Raw genomic sequence first — 14,138 nt, 5'->3', positions numbered from 1 at the left:
GTTAGCAGTATAAAAATACTGCCAACCTTAGAACATTGAAAGGCTAGAATTAGTAAACAACAACTTTGTTTGAGTCCAACATGTGCACAGGGGCAAGAGGGGTGTTTTGTTTACAAACATATTTGCCGATTCTCTGGTGTCAAGTCGACGCAAATTTCCAACGGAGGAAATTTTTAGCTATATTTTAACAACCATTATAACGTTAATTTAACTTATTTGTGTTGTATTTTATAGGAAAATTTAAAATAAAAAGTATAAATACTACAATTAACCTATTTTAATAAAAAATATAATATGCTAAAAAACAAAATTACTAACATTGTTATCCCTAAAACTGCTTCTAAAAAATTTGAAGCGACAACATCGGAGCTTAAGCGTCTGAGCCATACGCGTAGTGTCATCTGTCAAACGGCTTTTTGTTTATTTTCGGGATTCGTGTATTTTCTTTAATTTTCGGTTTCAAAAGGAAAAAGGCCCCATTTTAGTGTTTTTTTAAATTGCTAGGATGAGAAAAACTTGTGTCGTTTGTGTCGCATCATGATAAAAAGGTGATTCAAGCCGATCTTTTCACAAGTAAGTACCGATACTTTCATAACATCACATCATGGGGTAATCATCATCATAAACGTAGAATAGGGGATCTTATAGATAAACCTAATAAAAACTTGAATGTGAAAGTGTGGGTAAAATACCAAAATATTTATATTTTTAAATCTAAATATTTTTTTGAACATATTCATCTATCAATAGGCTATAAAAATATAAAACTAGAATTTTGTCCCTGGTTTTATTACAGGATTTTATGTTTTTTTGTTGTTGTTTTGGCAGAAAGAAGGCATACCTAATAACCATGTACCTATCTATGTATAGTTATGTTTTTTTAATATAGACATTAGGTAGATAGATGAAATTACTAATTTTTTATTGCCGTTAAAGAATTTTGAAAATTATTTAGATATTGATATCTATGTATAAAGTTAATTTTGTCTTTCCCTAAAATTTGGTCGATATTTTTTTTTTGTTTTACCATATTGCAACTTACAATAATATATATAGAAATTGGCACCACATATTAATTCATTGCTGTAATTTTTTTTTGCTTTTTGATTAAATATCAAATACTTATTATAGATTGCCTAATATATGCCCAAAGGGAACAATAGATTTCATTAATGGAAATCAACAAAATTAAACAGAACATATTTGTTTGTTCAGATCACATCCTTAGAAGTGATTTCTTATATAAGGAAGATAATATTATCAGTAGCCAGACTTTGACCAAACAGATTAAAAAAATCAGCTCTACCTCAAAGGTATTTTTTTTTTAAATATATTTTTCTAGTATAAAAAAATCGTCACAAAAAGGATTAGTGTTACTCATATAAGCTTTATTTATACCTAATACTTATTAAATTAGGTATGTATGTAAAACTATTTTTTTACTAGGATTTCTGATGCACTGGTTAAAAACACAGCAGCTGATAACTCAGTTAATTTACCAAGTGATTTACCCTTCAAAGCTGCAGGAATAGCTTTCCTGAAGAGTGCAAAAACTTCTTTAGCTTCCAAAATGGTATATAGTACAAACAGTGAAGCTGATATAGACAAGTATGGATAATTAAAATAGATTAATATTCTAGATACACCAAATTTTGTATAATTATAGATCTGATCATTCATCATCAACAATAACTGCATCTGAGATTAATAGTTCTACAGTAACCGTGGGGTCTAGGTCAACAATTACTATTTCTCATCCAAGCCGTTTTTGTTTAACTGCTACATATTCCCTGACTCTGCCAAAGAAAAGGTAAAAATACACTCAAAATAGACTACTAGTTTTATGCCATGTATCATCCTATTCTATATATCTTATTTAAAAGTGATATAGTATTTTATTGTGTTATATTTGTTTAATTAAATGCAATTAATTGGTAATACTATATTTTTATGTATATTATTCTAGGGTAAAATCAAAATGATATCCTGAGGACCTAAGCACTGATGATTCCACCGTTTCAAAAGCTAAATCACTTGTTACCAAATTATGGAAAAAAAATTAAGAGCAAAAAATTAAAATTCGAAGAATGCAATAAACAAATTTGCCCCAAAGAAATTGAATTAGATGTCTCAAGTCATTATTAAAATACTTAAGAAATAATAACATGATTTTTGAAAAAGCCCAACATACTACATATTTTATTTGACTTGTAAAAGTACTTGTTTGTATATTTTTACTAATAAACTATTTAATCTAATCTATTGTACATAGTCTTTATTCTTAGGTAAGCTTTGTTTTTTAGTATAAATTAATATGATATAATATTTGGTATTAGGTATTATATAGGTCACTGTTAAATGTCTCAAAACCATTGTACAGGCTAAATACTCATAATAAAAATCTTATAACCTATAAAAAACCTGCAACTCCTTCACAATTTAAACCTCCTTGTAGTTTTAACTCTTTCCGCTGAATCAATACTGTCCCTTTGAAAAAGTCAGCACCATAGAAGTATATATTATGTGATATAAAGTAAGTGATGTAAACCTGAGTTTTGTCCAATATAATAATAACAATAAAATTTTGCAAAATGTTAATAATTTGTGTCTTAAAACATGATTTATTAAGAAATCTGTAATATTATATTAAAATATTTAATTTCCATAAAAATGCTTTGACAAAAATGGTGCCTTTTATTAGGATCTTCCTCTAACGAAGTCCGTTAAAAAAACACATAAATAGCTCATAAATGGTAATATTACTTATACTCAAACTCTATAATAATTAATAAAAATTTATCAGGTAAATATTTGTTGACGACGTCACTGGTAGAGAGTGCTTGTATGAGTGGCATAAACAATGGGATCGAGCGGCGTTGCGATGCCATTACCGTTTTCTCGTTTCTTCGTACTTTATTTTCATTTATTTAAAGTTAATATTGACTTCGATATAGAGTATTTTATCAAATTTATTTTTAAAAAATGCTTGATATTTTATTAAAGGGGAGCAGTAGTATTGTTTTGAGCCTTCGGAAACAACTGAAAATTTTTATGATATTATAAAGTGATTTTTGCCATTTCTGTATAAGCATTTGGCATCATTGCATCAGAGATGTTGCAAGCAAACAAACCTGTCCATAGTTCCACGGCATGCTACTTCTAGCCTTTCAATGTTCTAAGCTGCCAACAAAAATTATAACTAAATAGTAATATTATTTGTTTGCAGCTTCTATATTCAAAGTGAAGAAAGAAACATGATGTGGGCCCATTGCCACAGAATAAATGTTGGTATAAATACAAATATGGCTATAGAAAGTTTAAATAAAGTACTCAAATACAATAAAATGGGAGGTCGACGCAATCTTAGGTATAAATAATTTTCAAATTAAATACCAATCTTGTAAATGTAGAGTTGAAAAGTTGCTGGATTTGTTGGATGAACTTGTGTATGAGAGGATGTGGAAGAGGATAATTAATAGTTTAAGACCAAACTCAAATAGCTATCAGCATAAAATTGTAATAGAAGCCCATAAGAAAGCCGAAAAAATGAATGGTAAGGTAGAATTTTTAGAATTTGGAAAATTTTAAGTACAAATTGTTTCGGTAAGTGGTAAGTTCTATGTTGTGTCTTGTCATGAACTATGTGATGAGCAATGTCGCACTGGATACTGTAACATCTGTAAAATATGTTTTCATAAATACAGATGTGAGTGTCCAGAAAATTCTGTCAAAACAGTACTTTGTAAACATATACATGCTGTAGCCATTTTTGAGCAGAGGAGCGAGTTTGTTGTAGGTTCCCCAACTGTGAGTGAAGAGGAAGAGGATAGTGTTTTGTTTGTTGATCAACCCACAACTAGCCAAATCAATTATCAGGAGGATCTAAACCATTTTATTCAGAAGAGTTCAAACATGAAAGTCAATAGTTCTGCAATGGACTTTGCAGAAAATCGAGAAGTAGTTTGAGTAATATATAAGTTACATTTTTATTACATCGTTTATACTTATTTTAAGATTGCATTGCAAGAAATTTGTAGCTATGGTAGAAGTTTAAATAAAAATGCATTTGCCAGATTTATGGCTGTAATCAACAAATTTAAAAATAAAGAGGTGGAGGAAGAAAATTCTCAGGGCATTGAAAAGAAAAGAAAAATTGAAAAACAAATGTACTATCCAAATAAAAAATAAGCTAGATTTCTTTGTGTATTTAATGGCTAGATAATATTTGAATTGTAGCTATTTTTTTATGTTTGTATAGCTGTGAAGTTAACAAAAATAGGATGTGGTATTTTATAAGGTATTTTGTGTTATAATCAGTATTATATAACTAAGTATATTTTTTGTAAGGTTTTTGTGCAGGTTTCAAATTGTAAATACAAATTTTATGTAAGAGGTCATATACATAACTAGGTATAGTTTTTGTAAGGCTTAATTTGGTGAAGGTTTCAAATTGTAAAAACTAATTTTAAGACGTCATAGGTGTTGGTTTCTGTATAACTATTTTTATATCTTTTATTTTAAGACTAAAATGTTAGCTTATTTTGTATGTTAATATTCAACTAATCATTTTCTATTACATTGTGTTTGCTATGTTTTTAATATTTTTTAGGGTGCAGAAAAGCTAATTCGATTAACTTGAAATTGACATGGAACGAGGGGGAAGATCCTCTGTGAGTATATATTTATTAATTAAAATGTATACAGAGCAGTAATTTTTTTTCATGTTACTACAAAAAAAACTATTGAATGGACGTTTGAATGGTTTGGGCTGTATACACAGCATGACCAGCAGAGATGACAAATAAGCTTAAGAAGTGCGAGTCTACATACTATATACCAGATTAATACATTTAGCCTCTTTGCATTTAATTTTGAGGTTGTTGATATTCAAATACCATAAATTATTATATTTAAATAATAAATAAATTTATAGATTTTTATTATTTGAAATAAACAAAGTTAAAATATAATTTCTACGTTTTTTTTTGTTTTCTGTTCTTATACTTTGACTTTTTAGTCATATTTACCCTTTATCCTGCTTTTCCAACCATATATACACTTTATATCAACCACTAAAGTATAATGTATAGAATATGTATAGTGGTAGTGGACAATTTAAAATAATTAAAATAATATTATACTTTGAAATAACTATTGACAATTATTATATTACTAAGGTGCATATTAGAATTATGACATAGAGGTATATAAAAATGCGAACTTTAAAATGTTCACCGTATATTGTTAAAAAATTTAATTGCCATTTATTTTTATTTTCTAATTTTTTTATTTATCATTATTATCATATCATTATACCGCAATACCAAATGATTAACAAATTTCGTCAATAAAAGAGATAATTTGCTATAAAAACTAAATTTGGCAAGTATTTATAAAATATTTTTAAAATAATAATTGATCACACGCTGTAAATATTTAAAAAAATCAATAATCCATTTACTAATAATAGCTAAAATATCTCCTTATTAAATGTTTTTAATGCATATTGCACTTTTCTTCATCTAAAATATATACGCATCATAAAAACCTAATTAAATATAAATACGAATAGAAAAACTCTACATATATTGAAAATTTCCTATTTTGAATTTGGCGGTTCGCATACCACGCCCTCGCGGATGCCGCGGCGCTCTCATTGGCTAGGCATATTTATATTTTAACGTATGCTGTAATACAACCAAGATCTCCATTAACTACTTCAACTGCACTTTTGAGATAGAAACCGATAGAAAAAGAAAAGTAAAACTGGGAATCATCGGCAAAAAATGAGTAGCACAGTAGTGTGGAAATTTCCAAAACTAGCTAGTATAAATAGTAAAGAATGAAACATGTCGAGAAAGAGACCCATTATTGCCAAGCTTGATACTTTATGGTCGTTCAAGTAAATATCATTTAAAATGTTCTAAAGATTCTAAACATTCATAAAATGATTTTAAAATTGTTAATAGAGTTAAATGATCAAACGCTTTACCGTAGTACAACTAAATGTAGTGCGAAATCTCATCTAAATAGGTCGTAAAAATGTTTAGTCAATTGTTCAACAATTAAAATTTCAGTCACCTTTGAAAGTCCGCGAACAATACTAATTGTAAACAATACTAATACTCTTCGTTTTTGGTAATTGGTAAGAAAATTGTGATATCTAATAGAGTGCTGATAATATTTACAAGATGAGACAGTGAATGAGGGCATAATTTAATAAGCGAAATACTCCATTTGTCAGAATCAGGAGATGTATTTCTCATTTTAACAAGAATTTCTGGCACTGGTTATGTCTGGATATTTCTGAAAATAGGCTAAACTGAAATTCATTTTCATATTTAACAAAATTTTATAAATAATAATAAATATGTTTAATATTTTCGGTATGTATATTATTAAAAAACATTATTTATTATGCATTTGGGTCCTAAAAAAAATATATTATTTAATTTATTATTACCAATTGCTGAAATTTTAAACTCTTTTCATACATTCTTAATGTTTCTATTTCCAGAAATAAAATGATAAAATAGTATCAGTAGTTAATTTTATGTTGTAAAATCATATCGTTCGTGTTATTACTTGAACGTTTGAACTATGCCCAAGTTTTGCAGTTTAATGCTTTCTAAATGTTGCTCTAACTCTATCCCTTGATCTTATGATTATATAAATATCTTGATAATTAAAAAGTCTTCTTTAAAAGACGTCTTTTCAAATCGAAAAAAAGAGCTCTTTCTTGGCAGTTTTGTTTTGAATTCGATGATACATCCTATTTTTTTATGTATTCGCTAAATTTTTATAACTAAATCAAATCAAATATTAAAAATCATAGAAGCTAACATTTCTATTTATTTATTTAAAAGAAAATTTTTAGTTTTTTAATATCCGACAATTATGCTTAAATTCATTTCTTTTCTATTTAAAAGTAAGATATTCAAGGTAATATTTTTATAAAATACTTAAACTTTGCCTTTTCTTTATTTAATTTTTTAAAATGCCTTAGAATACATTTATTTTTATTTAGATATTTAGTTTAATAACCAATTTATATCTAAACCGCTAAATTGCATGAAATGTTTTAATTATTTTTCTTAATAGGTTTTGGGCGTCAAAAAATATATTATTAGAAAACTCTTGATGACAGCTTTTCTTGGACGAAACGTTTCTAAAAAAAATACTCTAAAAATACTAGAGTTTTATCATTTTAAAGCTAATAAAAATCCAGGTTCATAATAATAAAAATATGTTCTCTTGTAATAATTAAAATAAAACTTTTATATTTAAAAAAAAAAACATACAATGCAGGCAAATGAAAATTTTGCTATGTATTAACATTTTTTCCAATTCAACCAGCACTACCCCTCAATGGGTCATTTTCAAAATACCCATTGAGGTTTTACCTAATATGGGCACCGTATACAGATCGTGTTTTCGTTCGTTACTTATAGGAAACCGCATAGCGCATAGAGGCGAAATTTTGCAACGTCGCGCGTGTACGAGTGCCTGCGACAGAGCACCGCCCCAGTCGGCCTGGAAGACGGGATTAGTCGGGTTAGGACGGGAAACATCTGACTTTCGTGGGAGCTGCGTCGTTTGGCGACAAAATGTCCCAAAATATTACGCGAAAATCCAGGCATTTTTAAAATATTTATTCTAATGCGGGTTTTACAGACTTGACAATGTGTAAAACCCGCATAGAATTGTAATCTTAAAATGTATAATATGCTCTGTTTTGCATAATGAAAATTAAAGCGTTATTCTAATAAAAAATACAATATCAACTCTCATAAAAATATAATAAGAAATCAGTAATAAAACTCTAATAAACAAACATAACAACATATCATTTTTGAAATAAAAGGCTCAAATAAACCGCCTTCTTTCGCTAAACAAAAACTTAACCTATCGCAAAAGCTATTTCGCACCTCCAAAAGAGTTTCAGGTAAAATGGAATTGGCACCTTCGACAATTTTATTTCGCCACTCCTCTAAATTTCTTGGCCTACTAAATGCTTGTAAATGGTCTGCTTAAGGTAACCCCACAGATAAAACTCATTTGGAGACAAATCTGGAGATCTAGGAGGCCATTTAATATCCCCAGTCCCACTAATAAGGCGGTGAGGAAAAGTATTTGTTAAAAATTCTTTTACCCCAGCCGCGTTATGAGCAGGACAGCCATCTTGCTGAAAATAAACCGATCCCAGGTCTACATCAGGTAGGATTCGAATGGCAGGAAGAACTTGGTTTTGCAGCAACTCAAGGTACTTTTGGGCGTTTAAAGTGCCATCATTAAAAAATGGCCCTATAATATTGTCGCCCAAAATACCTGCCCAAACATTTAATTTCTGAGGATACTGGGTACGAAATTGAGAACTTCTGTGCTCGTTTTCCTGAGACCAATAACGAACAATGGAAGGATTGTGTTTGCCATGTAATGGAAAACAAGATTCATCAGGAAACAAAATATTTTTAAGAAAATATTCGTTTTCATTTGCCTTTTCCATCATGGTTTCACAAAATTCCATTCTTTGCCACTGGTCTTCAGGAAATATTTCCTGAATTCTTGAATACTTGAACCATTTGTACCCATATTTGTTCGAGCAACAGTTTTATTGCTGTTTTTAAAGGTGGTAGACAATGGTACAGTGAAAACATCTTGTCGGACTTGCATTGTCTTATTTATTTAATGTAACACGACGTTTCGGTTGGTAAGTATCTCCAACCGTTATCAGTTTACACTTGATAACGGTTGGAGATACTTACCATCCGAAACGTCGTGTTACATTAAATAAATAAGACAATGCAAGTCCTACAAGATGTTTTCAGTTTTATTGCTCATTCCCAGTTTCTCCTTAACACTTAGTGGACTGTGTCGAATCAAGATCTAGGGTACTGCAAACCATTTCTTCCCGCCGTTTTACACTATCGGACAAAAGTAGAGCAACAAAGTTCAATTTTTTTCATGTTTGAATAAAAAAAAATATTGGGTAGTGATTTTTCGCTAAGCTTAATGTCACACTATCCTTACACTGAAAGTATTATATTTCAGTACATTTTGGTGTACTTTTAATCATTTTAAGAACGGTAAATATTAATGATTATAAAAATTGATAAGAATGGAGGCAACGAAAGTAGAGCAACAAATTGTATTTAACAGTATTTTATTTTACTTTAGTTCAACAAAAAATATTTAACACATTTAACAACAAAAACAATTTAGAATAATACATTAGTAATTGATAGAATATCCATTATTATAATTTTTTAAAATTATAACTTGCTGACAACGGCGCGGCATTGAAGCAATCAACTTTTGAATAGCATTTTCGGGAAGACTTGTCCAAACTTCACTAATTTTATTTATTAAGGATTGTTTATTTGGAAACATTTGGGTACGAATACGACGTTCTATTTCTTCCCAGAGATTCTCAATGGGGTTAAGATCTGGGGATTGTGCTGGCCACTGTAAAACACGAACATTATTTTCCCGAAATCATTGTTGAACATCTTTTGAAAAATGTTTTGGAGCGTTGTCCTGTTGAAAAATAAAACGCAATGGCATTTCCCATTCTGCATAAGGAAGCATAACATTCTGCATGATATCCCTATAAAGAAATCGGTCCATCGTATCATTAATAAAGTGCATAGGGCCTACCCCATTCCATGAAAAACAACCCCATAAAAATACACTACCTTTACCATGCTTAGTTGTAGGTGTTACGTATTTAGGATTAAACTTTGTATTGATTGGTCGCCTCACACGCCTCATTCCATCAGAATTGAATATTTTGTAGCGCGTTTCATCACTGAATAGAACTTTTTTCCAGTCATTGACGGTCCAGTTTAAATTCCGGCGTGCAAATGCCAACCTTGCTGCTCTATTTCTTATTGAAACTAACGTTTTTTTAGCTGAATGTCTACTAAATAGCTTTGCGTCTACTAACCTTCTTTGTACTGTTCCTATACCAACCGTAATTTCTGGAATTTCGGCAATAATTCGAGGTGCGGACTTCCAAGGATCATTTTGAGAAATCCTTTTGCTGCGTCTGTCAGTCATTACTGATGTTTTCCTTGGCCTTCCCGATTTTGGCAACTTCTCTAAATGTCCCCTCTCATTATACGATGATATAATTTTTGACACAGTATACCGGGGTAACTCAAACTGTCTTGAAATATCGGCTTGTTTGTTACCTTCCATGAATCCATTCACAACTCTTTGCTTCAAGTCTTTTGAAATTAAAATTCCTCTCGGCATGATTAATCTCACACAGAAATGTTCAAAAAAAACATAAAAATCACCTTACACAATTATTTTATTCCTTTACTTTTGCTAAAACCCTTCTTTTGAACAAATTTTTTAAATGTTGCTTTACTTTTGACTCGTTACTATGAAGCATTTAAACTAAAACGTCAAAATAAAATCATTTGTTTTGATTGGCGAAAATTTTTGTTGACATTGATAATCATAGCCTACTTTGTAGTTTTAAAACTTAGTAGATTTGTATACATTATCATTTATAATTTTAAAATCGGTATTTGCAAATATTTCTGGAAGTGTTGCTCTACTTTTGTCCGATAGTATATATCCTGGACCACTTCAACAGGTGGTTCTTGACGTTTTGTGTGGCATTTTTTACAATCTTGAAGACAAAAAGATGTCACAAAATTTGTAACCACATTTAAAACCGTTTTTGCACAATGAATCAGTCTATTCTCAAATGTCACTGAAAACAAATCTCTACATTGTACTGCCGAATTGCCTCCATAAAACCATTTAATTCGTTGAACTGTTTTGGAAGGGGTATAAACAGCCATAGTGAAAAAAACACGAAAATAACGCTCAAAAATTATTAATGCAACGTGCAGTAACACAGCAAAGTGAGGTCTGCTGACTCCCGGTTCAAAAAATAAAAACGAAAAATTCCGCCGCCTGCAAGCCGCAACCAAGCTGTGTTGCCATTATTTTGGGTAATACGTAGCTCACGATAACACGATCTGTATAAAGGATATATTATAATTTATCCTTTATACAGATCGATTATTATATTATAATTGTATAAATTTAAACTCCATACTGAAGCACGAATATTTAGGTAATAACGACTTTTTAGTAGGGTCCCTTAATATCCTAGGCAGAGCTTTGAATAAGCAATATAGCCCGTACCAAATACGCTTTGATGCACGTTAGGACTGGCGTAATTTAGTTGCTAACCGAATAAATTTTCAACGCGGTCAACAAGCTATAAGAATTTAAATTTTCTGTTCCTTATTTCTGTTGGTGGAGTAACATACTGGTTTGTATTTAGCAAGTTTAATTTCCTTATTTGCATTTTGTCATTTAAATAAATGATATGTTTTCTTAAGCTTTAGGATCTAAATTTAAAATTGAAATTGGTTCTTTTATAAAAAATTATGTAAATATGTGTTTAAGTAGAGTAAACTATAGACACATGTTTATATATTTTTTACTTGCAAAATATTTTGGTTAAGGAAAATTTGTAAAATCTAACGATATTTATGTTACGATTGATGTGTTTTTTTGCTATGGACTAATTAGTTATTTGCGCGTACTGCAGAGCCAATATTAGTGGTTCTTGTTAGACATAAGCTAATCAGAAGTAGCACAAGACGCTGGTGAAGCATTGGGAAGTTCACAAGGGCCAGCAATGCCTAGAGACAGCCTTTTACTAGGCATCATCACTGGACCCAAATTTCCCGATCTCAGAGTATTACAGAATAAATAAAAAAGTAGTATAAAGGCTTTATCATATATTCCGACATTAATCATTTATCTTGCAAGATTGTCACAATAAAACATAAACAGATACGAAACATATTCCATAAATGTAAAACAGACCTCAAAAATGAATCTATTGAGTAGAAAGAAAGAACCAACATTAAAAGCAATTTATGTAAATATATATAATTTATATAAAACCTTCCTCATTACCAAAGAGACTTAATAGAATTCCTCATTACAAAAGAGACGGAATAAATAAGCAAATTTCTCAAATATGCTCTGATAAGTGCAAAAAGCGAATGAATGGCTCCAGTTTTACTAGTTCCAAAGAAAGGACCATCAAGTGAGAAGCGTATCAGACTTAGATTACAGATTTTTTAATTGCAATTTGGTAGATATTAAATGGCCAATAGCGAGTGTAGTCAATATATGAGATTTTCTTCCAGGAGCTATTTATTTCTTACATTTAGACTTAAGTCAGTGATACTATCAAGTTGATCTAGACGAACAAAGGAAAAAACTAAGCGCTTTTACAAGGGATCGCGGCCAATGGCAAATGAAAACACTACCAATAGGGTAAAAAATTAGTTCGAGTGCATTTTCTAGACTAACGACAATCGCGATGGCCAGTTTATATTATAAGAAATGTTTTTGTTATCTTGATGATCTTATAGTTTTTGGAAGAAATCTACAGCAACGTATCAAAAATCTTATGGATGTTTTCAATAGACTTCATAGTAGATTAAAGTAGACTTTAAATTAAATCCCATGAAATGCGAGTTTTTAAAAAAGGAAATACTTTATCTAGGTCATATTATTAGTGATAAAGGAATAGCTCCTGATGCAGATTTTTTAAATTTACCCTTTTAGGGCTAATCTTACTCCCTAAATATGCACTTTTGTCCTAACTTAGAGGAACTTTTCTTACTATTTTCAGGAGTAATCACCTCCCGAATTTTTTTATGCCATTTCAATAATACCCTGTATAATAGTGTAATATGTTGCCAGTAATATCTTCTTCTAGAGGATAAGTTAATGTATTTCGTCTATGTTTGTTTACCTCACCTACATTCTCTTTGACAAGATTTCTTTTGCAATATTTGATGACTTATTTACATTTTCAGAAGATGAATATTTCCCAAGCGGCCTCCTGTATTTTCTTAAATTCGAGTGTTTCAGCAGTGCTCTAAGTATTTATAAGAACCTATTTTCATTATCTTGCTCTCCTCGATATTTTTGGAGTTACCACCGATAGATAATTATAGCTTGAATCTAATTCATAGCCCTTGCATTTTGTTGCAAGTGATTTAATTTCTTTAAAAAATTAGCATCTTTCTCTTAAAAGCAATGTACAAATTACGTAACTTTGTTAAATTTTTCTTCTATAAAACTATTTTCAGCCTATTTTTTATTAGAAAAATGAAGCGTTTTCCAAAAAAGCATATTTTTTTATTGACTTTATCTATACAAAGGGTTTTTTTCAAACTCTGATATAATAGCTATAAAAGCATAACTTACTTTAACATAAGAAAATCTCCTTCTAAAATGTGCTTACTTCTATTTATATAATCTGTGAAAAACTGGCCAAATTATATATGTTACTTTTTGTAGTTTTCAGGAGAATAGTTTTAAGTTTTGAAGTTAAATATAAATTATTTTTTTTTTTTGATAATTTACATGCACAACCAAATTAAAAGTGGTTTCAAAGTGCAAATAATCGATTTTCTATTTATAAGCATATTTTGAAACTTTAAGATGCACGTATATGGATTTTTTTGTCTTCTTATAAATACATTCTTTTAGTGAAACATAGTTATATTGAGGATGGGACTTCATAACTAGATATATATTGTGAACTTCATGACAAATTAGTTCTTTATTTTATTCAAAAATATAAATAACATTTGATTATTAATTTAGTCTTATGATTCCAGATCTAAAGTACCACTACATGGTTTACCATATTCATCAGCACTCGTAGGTAAATCGTAATAAAAACCTTGGGATTCTTTGTCTATTAGGTCCAATACAGAAATAATTTTTTTTTTTCGAATCAATGCCCAACGGACCAAATTGAGGAAAAGACACAAATCTAGCGATTGTGGACCCCTTCTATTTTTTTTAAATCAACGCCTTCAAATAGTGCTTCCTCATCAAGTGTATGCTTAAATTGAATTATATTTTATAATATCAAGTTAAATAATATTAATCAGTTATTTCAGCTCTTGTTAATTCTAACAAAGTTTATTTTGAAGCCTTTTAAATTTCGTAAAGCTTTCGTTCTCTGGACAAGTCATATTTTTCGTCGTAAGGTCCAATTATTAGTAGAGGCTTTAACAAATTTTCGAACAATCAATTTAAGGGGTTAGTTATTCTTATATTTTAAGTTATATTAC

General features: G+C 29.8%; 1 protein-coding gene across 1 annotated transcript in view; it reads right to left on the bottom strand.

The window, feature by feature from the left end:
• The window catches only part of LOC126735775 (adenosine receptor A2b-like), a 421,693-nt gene that overhangs the window by 142,424 nt on the left and 265,131 nt on the right, over positions 1-14,138 (bottom strand). The window lies entirely within an intron of this gene.

Source organism: Anthonomus grandis, chromosome 4, assembly GCF_022605725.1.
Source record: "Anthonomus grandis grandis chromosome 4, icAntGran1.3, whole genome shotgun sequence".
NCBI lineage: Eukaryota > Metazoa > Arthropoda > Insecta > Coleoptera > Curculionidae > Anthonomus > Anthonomus grandis.
This window is presented reverse-complemented; position numbering and strand designations above follow the sequence as displayed.